This window comes from Lepidochelys kempii, chromosome 2, assembly GCF_965140265.1.
Source record: "Lepidochelys kempii isolate rLepKem1 chromosome 2, rLepKem1.hap2, whole genome shotgun sequence".
Lineage (NCBI taxonomy): Eukaryota > Metazoa > Chordata > Testudines > Cheloniidae > Lepidochelys > Lepidochelys kempii.
Window position 1 is genome coordinate 89238746 of NC_133257.1, and position 19840 is coordinate 89258585.

The following is a 19840-nucleotide window of genomic DNA, read 5'->3' on the forward strand; positions in this document are numbered from 1 at the left end:
CTTTTATCCAAAGCGCTTTACAATAGTTAGCTAATGGTACAAACAACATTTGGAACGATCATTAAGTGGTCCACTGAGACCCTCAGCAATTTTCAAGTGGTCCACGAAAAAAAAAGTTTGAGAACCACTGCCCTAGGAAACATCCACTGCACTTTCCTGTTCTTAAGTAATGGATATAAGGGGTAATCACCTCACCACATCTATAACAAGAACTGGATTTATAGTTGCGGGGCTCACCAGTGCCTACTGTTGCTATTTTCTGAGTGAGCGGATTCTTTAGCCTTTTTTGTTTGAATGGGGAGAATGTTTTTACAATCTATTTACCAGGAAAAATTGGTACTAGAAGTTGTCACTTCGCATGGCTGAGATAGTGCTGATGGCATGAGCTGTTCTAACAAGCAGGGTGTGAGTCTGGTGGGTGACACTCATCCATGGCAAGTATAAAAAATGCCTGGGGTAAAGTATGTAGCTTTCAGACAAATCTGATACATACAACATAGGGATGCCAAAATTCACCCTGTCCTTATTGTTCCCTTATATGTATTTTAAAGATTTCTTATTCTTCTAGAAGTTGTTTGAAAGAGAGAGGTCTAAGCTGTGTAACTCCATAACGCTAATGAGAGTTGTATAGATAAAGCTTGATATGTTGAGTAGATCATTTTTGGTCTATAGCTGCTTTAACTCTGGGATTTACTGTCAGTTTGTCCCCAAACTTTTGCAAACTAGTGATATTTACATATATCTTTACATATATACAAATATATCTTTTCACAGGCTTTCCTTTACTCTTATAAAATGTGTATGCCAAGATTTAAGGTGAATGCAAAAATCACACTCAGCCAAGGGAAAATTAAATGTTGTCTAATGCAATGCTTGCCATTATAGCTTGCATGTAGTCTTTTGTGTTTGTGTTTTGTATGTCAGGTTAGCCACTGTCCTAAATCAGATCTGCCTTTGTTACTGCATACTTGGGTTGCTGGCAAGAGTTAAGTAGTCTCTCTATGGATTGTGTGCATGGAAGTTATTCTGGAATAAGGCAGGCTGTGAACTTGGACACTATAGCTATTCCAAAATAGCTTCCTGTGTGCACACTTTATTATTCCAGAATAAAAGTGTTCACATGGGGATACACATGGAAAACTTATTCTGGAGTAGCTATGCTGGTCAATTTCCCCATGTAGCCAGTAACACTGAGTGTTCAACATTTTAGAGAAGTATCTAGAAGTGATAGTTCAGTCCGTTCATCAGAACCCGACATTTCCATTTCAAGGTAGGTGAAGGGGTGATAAGTCTTTGAAGTTGGTTTCATGCATAACTTTCTCTTTTTGGGTGCTAAGTAATCTGCCAAATATCATCAGAATGTTCTTACCTCACTAAACATTCTCCTTGCTCCTCCCTGAGCAAAATGGGGACAGACTTCAGTAAGCTCCCCTTTCCCAATCTTGCTGAGCAGCCAACTAGCTGACTCCCATGCCCTGTTCTTCATCAGCTGAAGATGAAGAAGAGGGCATGGGATGCCCTCAACTGAATATGGAAAGGCAGCCTCAGGCAACCTTCTGCCTTTTAGCAACCACGGCACCAGTTCATATCACTTTCTTGATTCAGGGGCCAAGGCAGCAGAGGTAGCCTCTGTTACTTTTCTCCCCGGCAGCAGGGACAGAATTGAGCCTGATCCTATAATGTAAACTGGTTGGGGTCTTCGTATTGAAGTAGTTCTTTTCCAAGGGTGCAGGCAGCCTACCTTCAACAAGTTAATCTGTAGCCAGAGCACTATAAAATAAAATCGTTAAGTAAGCTGTTCTTGCAAGCACTCTTTAAAAGCATCTTTTTAATTGACCAAATATAATAGTATTGTAGTTTGACCATGGCAAAATGTCTTGACCTTTATTTAAATCAATGGATAGTTTTTAAACTGCTGCACTAGAAAACAACAATAATAGTGAATTTAAGGGCAAGGAGGGAGAAATTAAAAGTTACTTCACAAAAATGGCCTCTTAAAGCAACAACTTCCAAAAAATGCCAACAGCAATAACATTAGGAAAAGAAAAGGAGGACTTGTGGCACCTTAGAGACTAACCAATTTATTAGAGCATAAGCTTTCGTGAGCTACAGCTCACTTCCTCAGATGCATATCGTGGAAACTGCAGCAGGCTTTATATATACACAGAGAATATGAAACAATACCTATTCCCACCCCACTGTCCTGCTGGTAATAGCTTATCTAAAGTGATTTCCAGCACAAATCCAGGTTTTCTCACCCTCCACCCCCCCACACAAATTCACTCTCCTGCTGGGTTTTGTGTGGGGGGGTGGAGGGTGAGAAAACCTGGATTTGTGCTGGAAATCACTTTAGATAAGCTATTACCAGCAGGACAGTGGGGTGGGAATAGGTATTGTTTCATATTCTCTGTGTATATATAAAGCCTGCTGCAGTTTCCACGATATGCATCTGAGGAAGTGAGCTGTAGCTCACGAAAGCTTATGCTCTAATAAATTGGTTAGTCTCTAAGGTGCCACAAGTCCTCCTTTTCTTTTTGCGAATACAGACTAACACGGCTGCTACTCTGAAACCTGTCATTAGGAAAAGAGGCTTCCTCTAGCTCCTCCAAAAATCATTTTCTACTTGTGCGTACTAGTTCTTATTTCTTTCCAAATCTGCCAGCATCTTGTCTGCTCCTGTTCAGAGAAATCTGTACTCGCTGACCATGTACTCTTTCTGCGAGTGGTATCTTATTCTGTTTTGGCCACTGCTTTACCTAAGACCACCTTAGCTATTTCAAAATTTTTGTTAACTGACAAATTAGAAAGTGTACCAGGATTCTTAGAGCTGTCACATTATTGCGTTCCTTAGTATTGGCATTATCCAAAAAGCTACTCCCAAGTTATCCGCATTGTAGATTTTAAACTTAATAGTAACTAGACAAACTCAGTGCAAAATGTAACTGCCATTAAATGTAAAATTTAAAAGTAGCAGTAAAGTCTTAATGGAGTTAATCAAACTTCAGTTTCCATCAAGGATTTACGGCAGGTTTGCTGTCACACAGGGATTTTTTTTCACCTTATCAGAACGTATATTTTATTATGTTATGATATATCGCAGAATTCAACTCTCACTTGATACAAGGGGTTTGCTGCCGGGAGCACAGCTAAGCCATGTGTTTTTTCTACACTGAAACATGAGGAAATATGAACATACTTACTTGAGCCCTTATGCTTGAGGTTGAATTAATTTCCATCAGTTGTGTAATACTTTTCACTTTATATATAGCTCCTTTGATTAGAAGAGCTCAGTTCTTTACAAAGGGTTTGATGCTCACATTACAAATGGCAGGGAGGAGGACCTGTGACACAGGTAGGACTGGTCAGATAGAGTGGGTACCAGTCAATAATTGAACCTAGCTGTCTTTGCCAGTCCTCTGCACTAGCAACTAGACTTGCTGCCTTCCTGAGGAGAGTTGGTGCTTTCAGTTGCTTTAAAAAATGTATGCTAGTTTTGTTAACAAAATATCATGCAGCAAATCTATTCCTGTAGTCTTCCCAGCTGCCAGCGAGTGGAGATGTATGGCATCCCTGGGATCAAATTAAAAATGGAGAATAATTAAATGAATCTTTAACTCCTGATAACTGAGCTTATCAAAACTGAGGGCCAGAACCTGCAATGTTCTCTTGAGGTTTTTTTTTTTTTTTTTTGGGGGGGGGGGGGAAAGGGGTTCAGGATATTTTCACTATCTGTCTAGTATTGTTAAATTGTGGGGTGGGTGGGTGTTTTTTAAGGCAATTGTCATTGAGGATCCAAATGTGAATTGATTCTGCAATTCTCTTAAGGCAGTTTCCTTTCTTTTTTCCCCTTCCCCTTTCTCCACAAGCTGAGAGATGAATGGTGACCACCTCTGATCAGGAGTTGTGATCTTCTCCAGTGCACATAAGAACATAAGATTGGCCATCTAGCACAGTATCCTGTCTTCCAACAGTGGCCAGTACCAGAAACTTGAGAGAGAGAGTGAACAGAGCAGAGCAATTTATCAAGTGAACCATCCCTTGTTGTCCAGTTCCAGCTTCTAGTAGAAGTTTAGGGACAGCAAAAGCATGGGGTTGCATCCATGATCATCTTGGCTCATAGCCATTGATGGACCTTTCCTCCATCAACTTATCTAATTCTTTTTTTAACCCAGTTATACTTTTGGCCTTCACAGCATCCGCTGGCAACAGTTCCACAAGATTGACTGTGTCTTCTGTGAAGAACTATTTCCTTATGTTAGTTTTACACCTCCCATCTTTTAATTTCATTGGGTGACCCTGGCTTGTGTTGTATGAAGAGGTAAATAACACTTCCTTGTTCAGTTTCTCCATAGCATTTGTGATTTTATAGACCTCTGTAATATCCCCCCTCAGTCATTTTTTTCTTAGCTGAATAGTCCCATTCTTTTTAATCTGTCTTCATATGGAAGCTGTTCCATACCCTTAATCGTTTTCATTGCCCTTTTCTGTACTTTTTCCAGTTCTAATACACCTTTTTTGAGATGGGGTGATCAGAACTGCATGCAGTATTCCAGGGGTGGGCGTATCATGGATTTATATAATGGTACTGTGCTATTTTCTGTCTTATTATCTATTCCTTTCCTAGTGGTTCCTAATATTCCATTTGCTTTTTTTGATTGCTGCTGCACATTGAGCAGATGTTTCTGGAGAACTATCCATGATGACTCCAAGATCTCTTTCTTGTGTGGTAACAGCTAATTTAGTGACAGCTAATTTAGACCCCATCATTTTGTACATATAGTTGGGATTATGTTTTCCAATGTGCATTACTTTGTATTTATCAACACTTAATTTCATCTGCCATTTTGTTGCCCAGTCACCCAGCTTTGGGAAGATCCCTTTGTAACTCTTTGCAGTTTGCTTCGGACTTAACTATCCTAAGTAATAACACGGCTGCTACTCTGAAACCTAAGTAATTTTGTGTCACCTGTGAACTTTCCACCTCACTGTTTACCCCTTTTTCCAGATCATTTATGAATCTGTTGAACAGAACTGGTCCTAGCACGGATCTTTGGGAGACCCTGCTATTTAGCTCACTCCACTGTGAAAACTGTTTATTCCTACCTTTTGTTTCCTATCTTTTAACCAGTTACCGATCCATGAGAGGACTGGTTCCCTCTTATATCTTGACACCTTACTTTGCTTAAGAGCCTTTGGTAAAGAGTGGAAGGTAAATCATTTGGCTTTGCATACACAGACCTTGTCTCCACTACAGTTTACTTTAGTATAACTTGTGTCGGGCACGGGTGTGAATAATCCACAGCTCTGAGCAACAAAAGTTTATACTGACCTAAGTGCCAGTGTAAATAGCACTATGTCAGCGGCAGAGCTACTCCTGCTGACAAAGCTCCTGCCTCTCACAGAGGCAGAAGTTATTAAGCTGACGGCAAGAACTCTCTCCCATTGGCTTAGAGCGTCTCCACCACAAGCACTATATCGGTGCAACTGTGCTGCTGTAAGTGCTGTAGTGTAGCTGTAGCCCGAGTCAACCCTTAATTTTAGTGTTCAAGTTTACCACTGGTTGTCTCCTTGGATCCCTCTGCAATATTGAGAAGCATGCTGCAAAGATGCACTAGATTTTTCTCCTCTGTTAACCTCTTCCGCCTTTTTATTATGGTGGTGTTGGTAAAAACTCCGTAACTGAATGTTGCATTGAGATTTCCCAGTAAAACAGGACTAAAATCCCTGTTTTATACCTAATGATAGAATACAGTCTTCAAAATTGCCACAGTAACTCTTCATGGGACAACTAGATTTTCTGTAACTCTTTAAATAAACCTACTTCCTCAGAGACTGGAATGGCTTCTCCGGAACTGGTCTAGCCTGTCAGTTCAGCAGTGTACTTAAAATCTTCCATGAAATAGTTTTCATGATTCCTAAACAGACAAACAACTGCCTTTCCTGAAGTAGTGTTAAAGCTGGCAGGAGAGGGAATGAACACTTCTTAATTTATACAGCTGTGCTTTTCTTGGTTTCACTAAACACACCCTTTCCAAAATTCCAACCCATTATTTATTATACTTGTGAGGCTCAGTTGTAGCAGCAAGATTGAATTTCAAAATGAGGGCCTGTCATTTCAGATACCCTACCCCAGCTTCTATGCGCTCTCTCCTTCAGACAGCCAACAAGATTCTGCCAGCAGTAAATGTAATGAGATGAACGGCGTGAGACTATTTCTGAGGCAACCGGGACCCTGGCCACTTAGAGCTTTACAGACGTAGAAACTGATATAGTGAATTTCACATGACAGTGAACTGGAAGCTAGTGCAGTGTAATATGCTTTCACCTGTCTGCCCTCAGAAATTGAGAAAGTTTCATTCTGCATTAGTTAGCCAATGGGATGATTGTGGGCTTACACTGAGAATTGCCTATATATGAATCCCCATTCTTGGGAGTTGAGTGTTCTGGTGAACATCACCTAAGAATAGGGATCCATACAAGCAATCATCTAAAAGAACTATAGTGGCTAGTGAAGGAACCTTTGTTTCCTCCTGTTGCCAGCTGTATTTATAGCCTTTGTATGACAAAAATATTGCTTGTAATATTAAACTGTAACAGTTAGTCTTTGACATTAGGATTTTCTTCTAAAGGAATGTGTGGGAGTTGCCTGGTTAGGAAATACATTGTAGGAAAATATCTCTATGCTCATGAACACTAATCAGAGTGTTTACAACCCTCCCTTTTGTATTTTCCACTGAATAGACACATACAAATTCCTGTGGGGGACCCTTACGTTACCACAGAAAGTTGCACAAAGAATCCATTCTGTAGAGATCAAGGAGTACTGAATTTCAAGTGAATAAATGAAGCAGGTGGCAAACTGCCATAGTATTAATGTGTCCAATAGCTCTAGGATTATGCTTGAAGGCTGTGGAAATGAGTCAGAGCACTACTTACTGAAACAAATTCCCTTGTTGATTAGACTCCTGAAAGAGTTTCAAGATATGCAGGTGTTTAACATATCCAGAAACTCACATTTAAAAAGAGGCAGAGTACAAAAATGTATTTAAGGGACACCAAACAAAATAGGCACTGAGATGGAAGATACATTTCCTGGCACCGATCACATGCTCAACCAACAGCCAAATTATTTCTCCATTCTCTCGTATTATATGGAAGGGTGAAGACGAATCAAAAAAAGATGCTAGACGACTCCTTGGCAAATGCGGAAGTCAAAATATATTGCTGCTTTGTGATATAGGTATATCACTGGTAACCATGAAGCTTCATTCTAAGTTTATTCCAAAAGCAAAGTGAATGTGCAGACCTATAGAGCTGACTTGATCCTTATGTGTTTATCGATGCTTCTTAAAGAGTGGTTGGGTTTTCTACTCTTGCAACATTTTTAAGGAGAATATAACATGACTTAGTTATATTCTAATTGAATTATGGAAAACACTAGGTTTTTTGTATTTAACAAAACCTCTGTTCAGAAGAATGGATGTGCTGCTGAGTTTCTAGGTGCAGGCCACATCACATTTCCCTCTTTATCTAACAATTGCTGTTTTCTCCAGCTGTTCTTTGTTGGGAATAGACTTATGGTTCGGCATTGGCGTGGGAAGGGTCAGTGAAGGCAATGTTCTACACCGTCCTTACTACAGGACTACCCAGCTGCATGTGGCTCTCCTCACACCTACTACTATGCTCGCAGGAGGAAGAAGTGAGACCCACAGCATTTCTCTTTGTATAGAATTGCACACAGTGTTTCAAAGTGAGATTTTCTAGCAGATAAGCTCCTCTAACTGCATTGTATAATTTTGTTAAGAGAATGGAAGAGGTCCACTACAGTAAGATGAAGACACTTGCATGAGTCCTCCACTAGGATGGCAACTACTGTAAATCTATAAAAATGGTTGTGATGCACAGACTAAAAATATAGCCGTGTGTTGTGGTTGGTAGTGTTGAAAGATGACATCCACTTTTTGAGGAACACTGGGAACTTTAGAGAATTTTAAAAGTACAGTGACCTCCACACCCTAAGAGTCCCTAAACTACGAGGAAGATGCTGAGAATGTGGTGGAGTTTCCTCTGTGAGCAAGATCGGGCAAGGAGTAAGAACTGTGCTTCCTTGCTCCAGCAGGAGGAAAGCTCTGACACTCCAGAAGGTGACCAGGCAAAAGATACCTGTTGTTGCTCTCAAACTCCTCCCCTTGTCAGTAGAAAGAAGAGGTCTTGGCTCCTGTCTCAGAAGGAATCTACATGTTTAGTGAACGGAAAAGAGCCTTGGCACTGTGTGTATGCGATGCCTACAGTGGGAAACTGAAAAGCCTAAGATTTGTCTCCCTAACACCCACATTTACTTTTTCCATTTGAAAACAAAACAAAAACATCACATATCCATTTATTTACCGATCATAAACATCTATTATAAACTTTTTTTAGACCAGTAATTATTAATTTCTTACTGTACAATTACTTACTGCACTAAATAATGTCATTTGCCAGGAAAAAAATTAGTATCAAAGGAAGAAAGCATACATAGTATTCTGGATATTTCCAAAGTGCCTGTCCAATAATGGGAGAACCAGCTAGCACCTTTCAGTCCATCAAAAACACAGATTCTAACAGCTCCAAAATAAGATTTACCGATTACGGTAGAAAGGGTGTACAAAACACTGGAATATGGAATTATTAACCTTTTGACAGAACCTCGGTTAACTAGGGCTCTGATGTACGTTAACATTTAATATTTACTGTACTAAATGGAAGCGAGGTAGCAATTCTACAGTTCAGAGTGTAAATAACTTACTTAATTACAACTCCTCCACTTTAAGATACACACACGCGCACGTATGCAAAAAGGATTTTTTTAAAGGTCTGGTTTCTAGCCAAAGGAAATTTCTGGCAAACTTGGAGAATTGGACCAGAAGTTTCTGTGATATGAAACTCTGAAAAATGAGGACCTTCATATTTTGAATAGTCTTCTAATTTTAGTTTTCTAAATCCCAAACTCAAAAATAGTCTCAAAGTGATTATTTTTCTAACGTTCAGAAGCCTTGATTATCACTAGTTCATAGGATTATATCTGCTACAGTCTGGGGCTAGCATTAGGAAGTTTTTCCTATGGGCCTCTGGACACCTTGTGAAGTTTGCCATTGGTCTGTAAAGATTGCAAGAGGTCTGGCTGTATAGGAGGCTGTACGCTCTGCCAGCCAAATCATTTGTTCAAGAAAGTTAAAAACTCCACCGGCATGTCTTGTTGTGGTGCACATTTCACCTCAAATAAATTAAAGCAACAGAGACTTGCAGAGCATATGAACTACTTACAGCAAGTTTTCAATGATCAATGGGCCAGTTCATCCAATCCTGCACTCAAATGCAAGACAGGGCCCTCTGGGAGAGAAAAATCTACGAGAGGATCACTTTGTGGAGACTCTCCCGCCTCGCCAATCCTCCACCAATGATACTCCCTCCCTCTTTGAAAAAGGCTGCAAGACCCACTCCCAAACCTACCTAATCCTTCTAGCAGACCACCCAGAATCCTTCATAAGGACCTCAGATCCCAGTTCACATGGGGGGTGGCGGGTAGGGAGAGGGGCTCAGACGCAGCCAGAAAGGCAAACCTCCTCTAGAACCTGGTTCACATGATGGGGGTAAGGAAGAGGGGATCACACCTCTGTAGATGGGAGAGGAATGAGAGGATGGATGACAGCCTGGTACTTTTGTCTCCTCCAAGGCTTCCTCCCTAGTGTCCCACCCCGTCCCTCCTCATTACTTGATCCCCCAAATCACCCTCCCCTCCCAGCGAGCATTTGCCTGTGTACTTTATTTTCTTTTCAAACCAAGTTTCAGCGCCTTCTGACCATTCTGCAGCAGTCCTGTCACCTTTCCTGAAATAAACACCCCCCTTCGACAGAGGCAGATGGCAGCAAGATATGTTGTCCCCTTGGGTTGTTTCAGATTGCTGCCCTGACTGCACCGTGCCTGCTTCCTGGGGCTCAGATGCAATTACCACAACAGGTTAATAATTCCATATTCCAGTGTTTTGTACACCCTTTCTACCGTAATTGGTAAATTTTATTTTGGAGTTGTTAGAATCTGTGTTTTTGATGGACTGAAAGGTGCTAGCTGGTTCTCCCATTATTGGACAGGCACTTTGGAAATATCCAGAATACTATGAATGCTTTTTTCCTTTGATACTAATTTTTTTCCTGGCAAATGACATTATTTAGTGCAGCAAATAATTGTACAGTGAGTAAGAAATAATTACTTAATGAAGCAATATTGCAGACCTAAAAAGAGTTTATAATAGCTGTTTGTGATCAGCAAATACATGGAAATGTGATGTTTTTGTTTTGTTTTCAAAGGGAAGAAGTAAATGTGGGTGTTAGGCTTTTCAGTTTCCCCCTGTAGGCATCGCATACACACAGTGCCAAGTCTCTCTTCCGCTCACTGCACGTGTAGATTCCTTCTGAGACAGGAGCCAAGACCTCTTCTTTCTACTGACAAGGGGAGGAGGTGCAGAGCAGCAACCGGTATCTTTGGGAACACAAGTGCGGGGCAGCCCTGCGGGTAGTTATCCAGCGCGTTAGCGCCTCTCCTCCTGCCCACGCTCAGTGGCTGAGCCACTTGGCCTTAGACCCGCCTGGCGGGCACCGAGCTGGAGAAGCAGTTTGGCCAAAGAACATTTTTATTTGAACCCCCCAGGGCCTGACGCTGCCAGGGCCGGTGCAGGGACTCTGCTTTGATTGCTGCCGGCACACGTCACCTTTAAGGAAAGCTATTTTACTCAGGGGGCTGCACCTCTGGGGCACCCCTTGGCCCCGGACTTGGATCATTGACCACCCCCCCCCGGATTTGGAGGCACTCGGGGGCGCCGCACCGATGTCAGAGCGCGGGGAGCAGCCAAGCTCCAAACAGAAAGCGGGGCTGGGAGACTCGCTCTCAGCCACCCACCCAGACCGCTCCGGGTCCAGCTGGCACCGGCCCTGCCTGGGCACCGTGGCCAGAGAAAAGCCCGGCGGGGCGGCCGGGGGCGGCTGAGGCGGACCGTGGGCAGGAGGCGCGCGCGAGCTGGACGCGGGCACAGCGCGAGGCGTTCCACCCTCCGACGTCCAACCTCCTTCCGTCCCGGCCTCTGCTTCACGGGATGGAACTACACTTCCCAGCATGCCCCACGCGGCCATGTAACACCCACTAGGCGGAGACTTAACCGTCTCCAGCCGTGCGCTAACGCACAGTCGTCTCCCCGTCGCGTACTCACCGAGAATACGCATGCGCGCCCCGCCCGCCGTTTGCGAAGCGCATGCGCAGCTCCATCCCGCCTCTTGTGGCTGCCTTTGCTACACGCATGCGGACCCCTTCGCCTACCGCTGCCGGGGGCAGTCGGCGGCGCATGCGCTTTGGCAGGCTCGCTGTATTCACGCATCCGTACCCGTCCTTGTAAACGGGTGGCGGAGGCGGAATGGGGCGCGAGGCGGGGCGCGCGTGAGGCCGAGGCGGAGCCGAGCCGCCCTGCAGGCAAGCGGAAACCCGGGGTCGGTGCTGGGGTCGCGTATGTGGGGGTCCCCGCCCCCATTTCCCAGTGTGGGGCGACCGGGGGGGAGTGACTTCCGGGCCGGGGGGGTTAGAGTGCGGCCCCCGGGGGGAGGGACAGTGCCAGGGATTCCCCCCCAGGGACCCTCTCCCCCCCTGCCCCCCCGAGCGCCAGGGACCCTCCTCCGCCCCCCCAGCGCGCTCCCTGGAGAGGCGTTTACACCGGGGACCACCACCACCACCACCTCCTCGAGGCTGCTGCTGCCCGTGCTGTCTCCTGGGCAAGGGTGTGGCAGAGCCCAGCAGCCCCTCCCCACCCCGCAACAGTGACAGGGGCTGTGTATGCCCGCATCTCCTATTGCCCCAGCCCGGTGCCCTCAGGGATTGGGGGAGGCACCTAGCTTTTGCACCTGCTTTCCTCTCCCAGGGTGAGCATCGTACCTCCCAGTGGCAGCTACCAAGCTCCCTGCACCCCACGTACTCCTAAATGGTTGTATGCTGTGAAACACACATGAGATTCTGTGCTTCGCATATAGCACCAATGGGGAGGACTGTGGTGCTGCTACATATTACTGTCCTGTCTTTTTCATCCACTGACCCTTTATTTCCTTGAAGTGGAAATCACTCATAAAAGAAACAAAACTGCCATCATGCTCTTATATATAGTGTGTTTGGAATGTACCTACTATGCTGTGCACGGTACCAGCCATTAATAGTATATTTGTTGTTACAGCTGTGCTATATAAGTAAAAAGGTGGACCCTGTCCCAAACTGTTTGTTATCCATTAAAGCAAAATGGAATGACGGGGGCAACAGAACATGGGGAGGAAAGTGCATTAGGTCAAAGAACATTTTGTCTGGAAACACTGAGGTTTGTAGTCATTCTGAGGAGTTCCACAGTCCTGGGTAATTTGCTAAGAAAGCTCTGCCTTCTGCACAAATCACCCCCCCCCTTTTTTTTTTTTTTGAGATTGACAAAGTCCATTGTTGCAGTGGAACAGAGTGGACCTGCTCACATAGAGTGAAGATAATGATCAATCAGATGTAGCACCTTTCATCCTGAACGCTCTTGATCCACTTCAAAGAATACACGTACATCACTAAAATGCATCTGCCAATAAGCTTGAAGGTGGCAGTCAGGTGGCATCTAGTAAGATGTAGAATAAGAAGGAGGGGAAATTATTAGAGCATTTAGGTCAATCTCTACTCTTACAAAAATGTTATGGGATCTTAATAATCATACAGGTGTGGATACAGCCTTTATTGCATGATGCAGTTCAACTTTTTTCATGTTGACTTCTAGTAATATATAAATCAGTATTATTTAGTATTTGTAATGCTTAGGGGCCAGAGTTATACACCAGGACCTCATTGTGCTAGGTGCTGTACAAACACATAACAAAAAGACAGTTTCTGCTCTGGGGGCTGACAGTCTAAGTTTGAGACAAGAGATGACAGATGGGTGAGTACAATTAAACAGGGAGGCGGTATTGATCAGCATGGTAGGCAGTGGTCTGTGCATACTAGCAGCCTAACCATTATCATGTTTTCTGTAGGCATCACAGCAAAAGGGGAGTTCTGAGGGGAGATTTGAAGGTGGATAGTGAGGTAGCTTTGTAGATGTTTAGAGAGAGTGCCTTCCAAGTCTTTGGGGCACGATGAGAGAAATAATATACTGGAATAAACACACATTTCAGCTATTTGCATCCAAAAGTATGATAACTTAGTGTGGATCTGGGTTCAGTTTCTGGTTTTGCCAAAGGCTTCCTGTGTTGCCTGAGAAAGTAACTTAATCTTTCTTTACCACAGTTCCCCATCTGTAAAATGGGAATAATAAAACTTCCTTTCTCCCACCCTTTGACTTGTCTATTTAGATTGTAAGATTTTTGAACTTGGCTTGCTGTAAACACAGTTTTTGTACTAGTATAACTTTCAGTTAGGGATATGATATGTTTTTTAAACAAATGGTTAAAATAGTATGCCACCTAATGTGGACTCTTATCTTGGTATAAAGGTGCCTTCTATCATTGTAACTTATTTCCATTCCTGTATGGAAATAACTAAACTGGTGTAAAGCATCTTTATATTGAAATAATTGGGTCCACACTAGATGGGTTATACTACTCTCAGTGTACCAGTGTAATTAAAGCAGTACAACTTTTGTGTGTAAAATACTTGTTATGTGTGTGTATGCTGCATCAAGCACATAGGCACTAAACTAATACAACTCTAATTTTTATGTTATATATTATTTGTATTGCTGTTTGCAAAAGTTTAATGGTAGTCTGCCAACTAAAAATACTTGATAGGCTAGATAGATGAATATTTAAGATATTACTGCCTCAAAATAATCTATTGTATACTCTTTTTTTTTTCTTATTCCATAAAATCTGGCAACATGTAACCAGTGTCAGCAGAAAGGAACACTGGGGATGGATTGCTGTCGTATGACAGTAAAGGGGCTCAAGCAAACACACATACTTAGCTTAATGCACTTGAGTAGTCTCACTGAAATCGGTGAGACTACTCTCATGTAAGTATTTACAATATTTGGGAGCTTAGTTTTCCATTTTGTGTGCATGTTTTTAACATTGTAAAAGGGTTGAAAGAAATTTTAAACATAGAAAAAGTGACTGGAAAAAACACAAATTGGAGGAGGACCAAGGGAAGTCATTGCCCTTCCGGCTCCATATTTACTACAGTAGAACCTCAGAGTTACAAACACCTTGGGAATGGAGATTGTTCATAACTCTGAAATGTTCGTAACTCTGAACAAAATGTTATGGTTGTTCTTTCAAAAGTTTACAGCTGAACATTGACTTAACACAGTTTTGAAACTGTACTATGCAGAAGAAAAATGCTGCTTGTTACCATCTTAATTTAAACTAAACAAGTTCAGAAAGAGTTTCCTTACCTTGTCAAATCTTTTTTTAAACTTTTTTTTTTTTGGTTTCTGCTGCTGTCTGATTGTGTACTTCCGGTTGCAAATGAGGTGTGTGGTTGACCAGTCAGTTCATAACACTGGTGTTCATAGCACTGAGGTTATTTCTAGTGTAATTCTTTGAGGCTTTCTGGTTTTGGTTTTTTTTAATTTTCTAATTTTTATAAAATAGAAATATCAAAAGTCTTAAAAAACTGCTCAGTATAGAGAAAAATTGGACTTTCTCTTTACCATTTAAATTCTTTGTGACATTGCTGAACAGTCATGACACTGAAGGCATCCCATTGTATCCTGGAACATGTCAGCAGTCTCACAAAAGAAACTTTCACTGACTTGGTGGTATATATAACTTTTAACTGCTTGTTAGTTGTTCGAAAATTCTGCTTCTCATAGAATGCTGGAACAGCATTGTAAAAATGGAAAATAACCCTCTAATCTTGCCTGCCTAACTCCAGAGTTTGGGGGATTTTTCAAGTCTGCAGGACTTTCTCCAGTGTCTCTGCCAGTGCCACAGCCATGGGTACAAAAGATGTGAAAGTGACATTAAATGGAATTGACTTTGTTCAGGCAAGCCACCAAAATGAGTTTTTGATTCCCAGTCATCTGGAATCTTCTTAAAGCTGATGTCCTGTTTTCTTGATTTTAATAACAAAAAGGATTTGTCAATATTTTCAAATAGAAGAGAGACATAGGGGTATAGAAAAAGTTGAGGAAAGCCAAGAGGAAAATCTCAAGGTTTCCCATTTTAGGCAGGAATGCCATTGACCCAGACTAAAGTGAATGATTGCCGATTTGAGTGACAGTTAATTTTAAAGTAAGACATCCAGTGGTTCAAAGCAAATGCCAATCTAAATTAGCCATCATAATGCACAGTTTTTGTGTAAAAAGGAAATGTCACTAAGCATTTTTTGTGGTTACCTTTTTTTATTTTTGTTTTGTTATCTCCCAGTGATCAAAGTACTATTTTGGTACAGTAGTTACACTACACTGAATATTCTCATGTTTATGTGGACTTGTTTAGGTTAGTGCACAGTGATAGCTTCCTACTTTGAATCAGAGTTTCAGCTGGTGTCCTGCTGCTTACATAAAGAGTCAATCCAGCAAGGGGCATGTTAGTCAGCAGAAAGGAACAATGGGGATAGATTGCAGGTTTATGGCATGCACTGCTACAGACTAGGGACTGAGTGGCTAGCCAGCAGTTCTGCAGAAAAGACCCCACTGGGGGTCACAGTGTATGAGAAGCTGGATATGAGTCAACAGTATGCCCTTGTTGCCAAGAGGGCTAACGGCATTTTGGGCTGTATAAGTAGGAGCATTGCCAGCAGATTGAGGGACGTGATCATTCCCCTCTATTCAGCATTCGTGAGGCCTCATCTGGAGTACTGTGTCCGGTTTTGGGCCCCACACTACAAGAAGGATGTGGAAAAATTGGAAAGAGTCCAGTGGAGGGCAACAAAAATGATTAAGGGGCTGGAGCACATGAATTATGAGGAGAGGCTGAGGGAACTGGGGTTATTTAGTCTGCAGAAGAAAAGAATGAGGGGGGATTTGATAGCTGCTTTCAACTACCTGAAAGGGGGTTCCAAAGAGGATGGATTTAGACTGTTCTCAGTGGTAGAAGATGACAGAACAAGGAGTAATAGTCTCGAGTTGCAGTGGGGGAGGTTTAGGTTGGATATTAGGAAAAACTTTTTCACTAGGAGGGTGGTGAAGCACTGGAATGGGTTACCTAGGGAGGTGGTGGACTCTCCTCCCTTAGAGGTTTTTAAGGTCGGGCTTGACAAAGCCCTGGCTGGGATGATTGGGGATTGGTCCTGCTTTGAGCATGGGGTTGGACTAGATGACCTCCTGAGGTCCCTTCCAACCCTGGTATTCTATGATTCTATGACAGTAATGGGGCTCAAGCAAAATGAGGAATGGGTTGGAAAAAATGCAGTATGTGAGAATAATACCAACATTGTGCATATGAATCAGAATGTCAAATATATCATCCATTTTCGCAAGAATTAACAACCATAAAGGTTCAATTCTATTTAAAAACAGGTCTAATTTTTAGAATGCTAGTTATACAGCAAATTTAAAAAAAAAAAGACTGATGACAAATCTCTCTTTAACTAATCCCGAGTTATTGAAGGGATTCTCAGGTCAGTGTCAGATTAAGTGTTCAAATTCACTTGATTGTTAGGGTGATCAGTACCTTAAGAATTCCAACTGTACATGTTTGTACTGATCTTGTTGCAGCACTTTTGAAAAGAAAAAAAAAAAAGGGGAAAACCCACTTCCTGTGTGTTACACTGAAAATAAATGGATGTATATTGATCTCGTTGTTGTTTCACTCCATGTATTTTGTCCTAATAGAAGTCCTTGTGGCATCTTAGAGACTAACAAATTTATTTGGGCATAAGCTTTTGTGGGCTAGAACCCACTTCATCAGATGCATGGAGTGGAAAATACAGTAGCAGGTATATATACAGTACATGAAAAGATGGGAGTTGCCTTACCAAGTGGGGGGTCAGTGTTAATGAGACAATTCAATTAACAGTAGAATATCAAGAGAGGAAAAATCACTTTTGTAGTGGTAATGAAGGTGGCCCATTTCAAACAGTTGACAAGAAGGTGTGAGTAACAGTATGGGGAAATTAGTTTTTGTAATGACCTATTCACTCCCAGTCTTTATTCGGACCTAATTTGATGGTGTCCAGTTTGCAAATTAATTCCTGTTCTGCAGTTTCTCGTTGAAGTCTGTTTTTGAAGTTTTTTGTTGAAGAATGCCACTTTTAAGTCTGTTATTGAGTGACCATGGCGATTGAAGCGTTCTCCTACTGGTTTTTGAATGTTGTTATTCCTGATGTCAGATTTATGTCCATTTATTCTTTTGCATAGAGACTGTCCAGTTTGGCCAATGTACATGGCAGGGGGACATTGCTAGCACACGATGGTATATATCAGATTGGTAGATGTGCAGGTGAACGAGTCCCTGATGGTGTGGTTGATGTGGTTAGGTCCTATGATGGTGTCCCTTGAATAGATATGCGGACAGAGATGGCTCTGGGATTTGTTGAGGGGTTTGGTTCCTGAGTTAGTGTTTTTGTTGTTTGGTGTGTAGTTACTGGTGAATATTTGCTTCAGGTTGGGGGTCTGTCTGTAAGCGACGCCTGGCCTGTCTCCCAAGGTCTGAGAGAGTGAGGGATCGTCCTTCTGGATAGGTTGTAGATCCTTGATGACGCACTGGAGAGGTGTTAGTTGGGGGCTGAAAGTGATGGCTAGTGGCGTTCTGTACTTGCTTTGTTGGGCCTGTCTTATAGTAGGTAACTTCTGGGTACTCTTCTGGCTCTGTCAGTCTATTTCTTCGCCAGGTGGGTATGGTAGTTTTAAGAACGCTTGATAGAGATCCTGTAGGTCAGGGGTGGGCAAACTACGTCCCACTGGCCGGATCTGGCCCATCAGGGCTTTGGATCCGGCCCGTGGGATTGCCCCCCGTGCTGCTCTCAGAAATGGCCGGCACCACGTCCCTGAGGCCCGAAGGAGGGTGGGGGGAAGGCAGAGGGCTCTGTGCGTTGCCCTAGCCTCCAGGCACCGCCCCCTGCAGCTCCCACTGGCTGGGAATGGGGAACTGTGGCCAATGGGAGCTTCAGGGGAGGTACTTGGAGGTGTGGCAAGGGCAGCGTGTGGAGCCCTGTGCCCCGCAGGGACGTGGTTCTGGCTGCTTCCCGGAGCGACGTGGCGTGGGGCCAGAGCAGGCATGCAGGGAGCCTGACCTGGCCCCGGTGTGCGCCACGGCTACCCCGGAGCCACTTTAGGTAAGCAGCGCTGGGCCGGAGCCCAAAATCCTTCTGCACCCCACCCTCGAACTCCCTGCCTGTACCTCGCACCCCTCCTGCACCCCAACTCTCTGCCCTGAGCCCCCACCGCACCCTCCTCCACCCCAAACCCCTGCTCTGAGCTCCCTCCCGCAGTCCCCACCCCTGCCCTGAGCCCCCTCCTGCACTCCTCCTGCACCCCAACCCTCTTCCCTGAGCCCCCTCATACATCCCGCACCCCTCTTCTGCCCCAATCCCTTGCCCTGAGCCCCTCCCGCACACTGCACTCCCTCCCACACTCTGCACTCCCTGCCGCACCCCTACCCCCTGCTCTGGCCCTGCATACAATTTCCCCACCCACATGTGGCCCTCGGCCCAAAAGGTTTGCCCACCCCTGCTGTAAGTGTTTGTCTCTGTCTGAGGGATTGGAGCAAATCTATTAGGACAAAATACATGAGGTGAAAGAAGTAATCTCCAAAACTAAGCATCCAGCAGAGAAGCTCTCATGTTTTTCTGGTGGTGATGAATGTTTTTGCTGTGGGTGTTCTGTAAAAGTTCTTAGGTTCATGTGTAGTGTGTGCTTTCTCTAAATTAGTAAAAATTAACTAGTCTGAACTGTATCAAGAAGACTCATTAAATAATTATGGAATTATATAATTGCTTAATTATGGGATAATTATAGATTATATATTATATTATAATGTAATATAATTATAACTAAAGGATAATTATGGACATAAATGCATTCATTACATTGATTGTAGTGGTAGGGAGAAGAAATAAGTACACATCTGGTCTGTTTCAAATATGGTGAAGTAAGACGGAATATTTCAGAAATTCAGTGGATTACTTAAATCTAATGATTTTTACATTTCCTGTGCATTAGGCATTTTTACCTCTATAAATTCCATACAAAGTGTGCTTCATAATGCTGCTAGTCTCCTCCAAACTAATCTCAACTGAAAAGTTCTTTCACAAGGAGCAAGTGGCGTACTACTTAAAATGTTTAATCCTGAAATCTGGCTGTACAGTGCTCTCAGTTCACATAGCAACTCAAAGACCGCTTGATCATAGAGTTTATTTGGCTTGTTCTCAAGAATGTTCTGAAAATGCTTTACAAAGTTGTTGGAGAAAATGAAATACAGTTTGTTGGATGAGGGTTAGGAATGGACAGCTGGGTAGAGTTCTTGACTGCGAGCCTAGATGGGTAATGTAACTCTTGAATTGAGTCTTGGATTCAAATCCTACTTTGTCACATAAGAGGATGAATTAGATGGTCTCACCATAGTTCATAGGAATGTGGAAATAATGCCATATCACAAAACAACTCAGAATGTGATAAGATTTGCAGTCTCTTCAAAAAAATAGCCTAGAAATGGAATAGCAGGGCATTCACAGGTCACAAATGAGGCACACTGTACACCCATCCTGTGCTTCGTTTTACCTAGTGCTTTTAGTCCTTTACTTTAAAGAACCCCAAAAATTTAACATTTAAAAAATGCTTTCAATTCAGACTTTAGACACATCTACAGTCATGGGTGACAGGTATAATAGACCAGGAGAGGCTCTGACTCCTCCGGTGCGG

At 43.0% G+C, this 19840-nt stretch overlaps 1 protein-coding gene across 6 annotated transcripts in view; it reads left to right on the top strand.

Annotated features, from left to right (window-relative positions):
• RALBP1 (ralA binding protein 1) overlaps positions 1-19840 on the top strand; it is a 97731-nt gene that overhangs the window by 13189 nt on the left and 64702 nt on the right. For 2 of the 6 annotated variants that reach the window (XM_073331596.1, XM_073331595.1), the window contains exon 1: positions 11319-11516. The exons of 1 other annotated variant lie outside the window; for it this stretch is intronic. The gene's annotated coding sequence lies outside the window, so the exon portion shown is untranslated. Of the gene's footprint in view, positions 1-11318; positions 11517-19840 lie in introns of those variants that run through there. 3 more of the 6 variants (XM_073331593.1, XM_073331594.1, XM_073331592.1) reach the window with 2 other exon arrangements.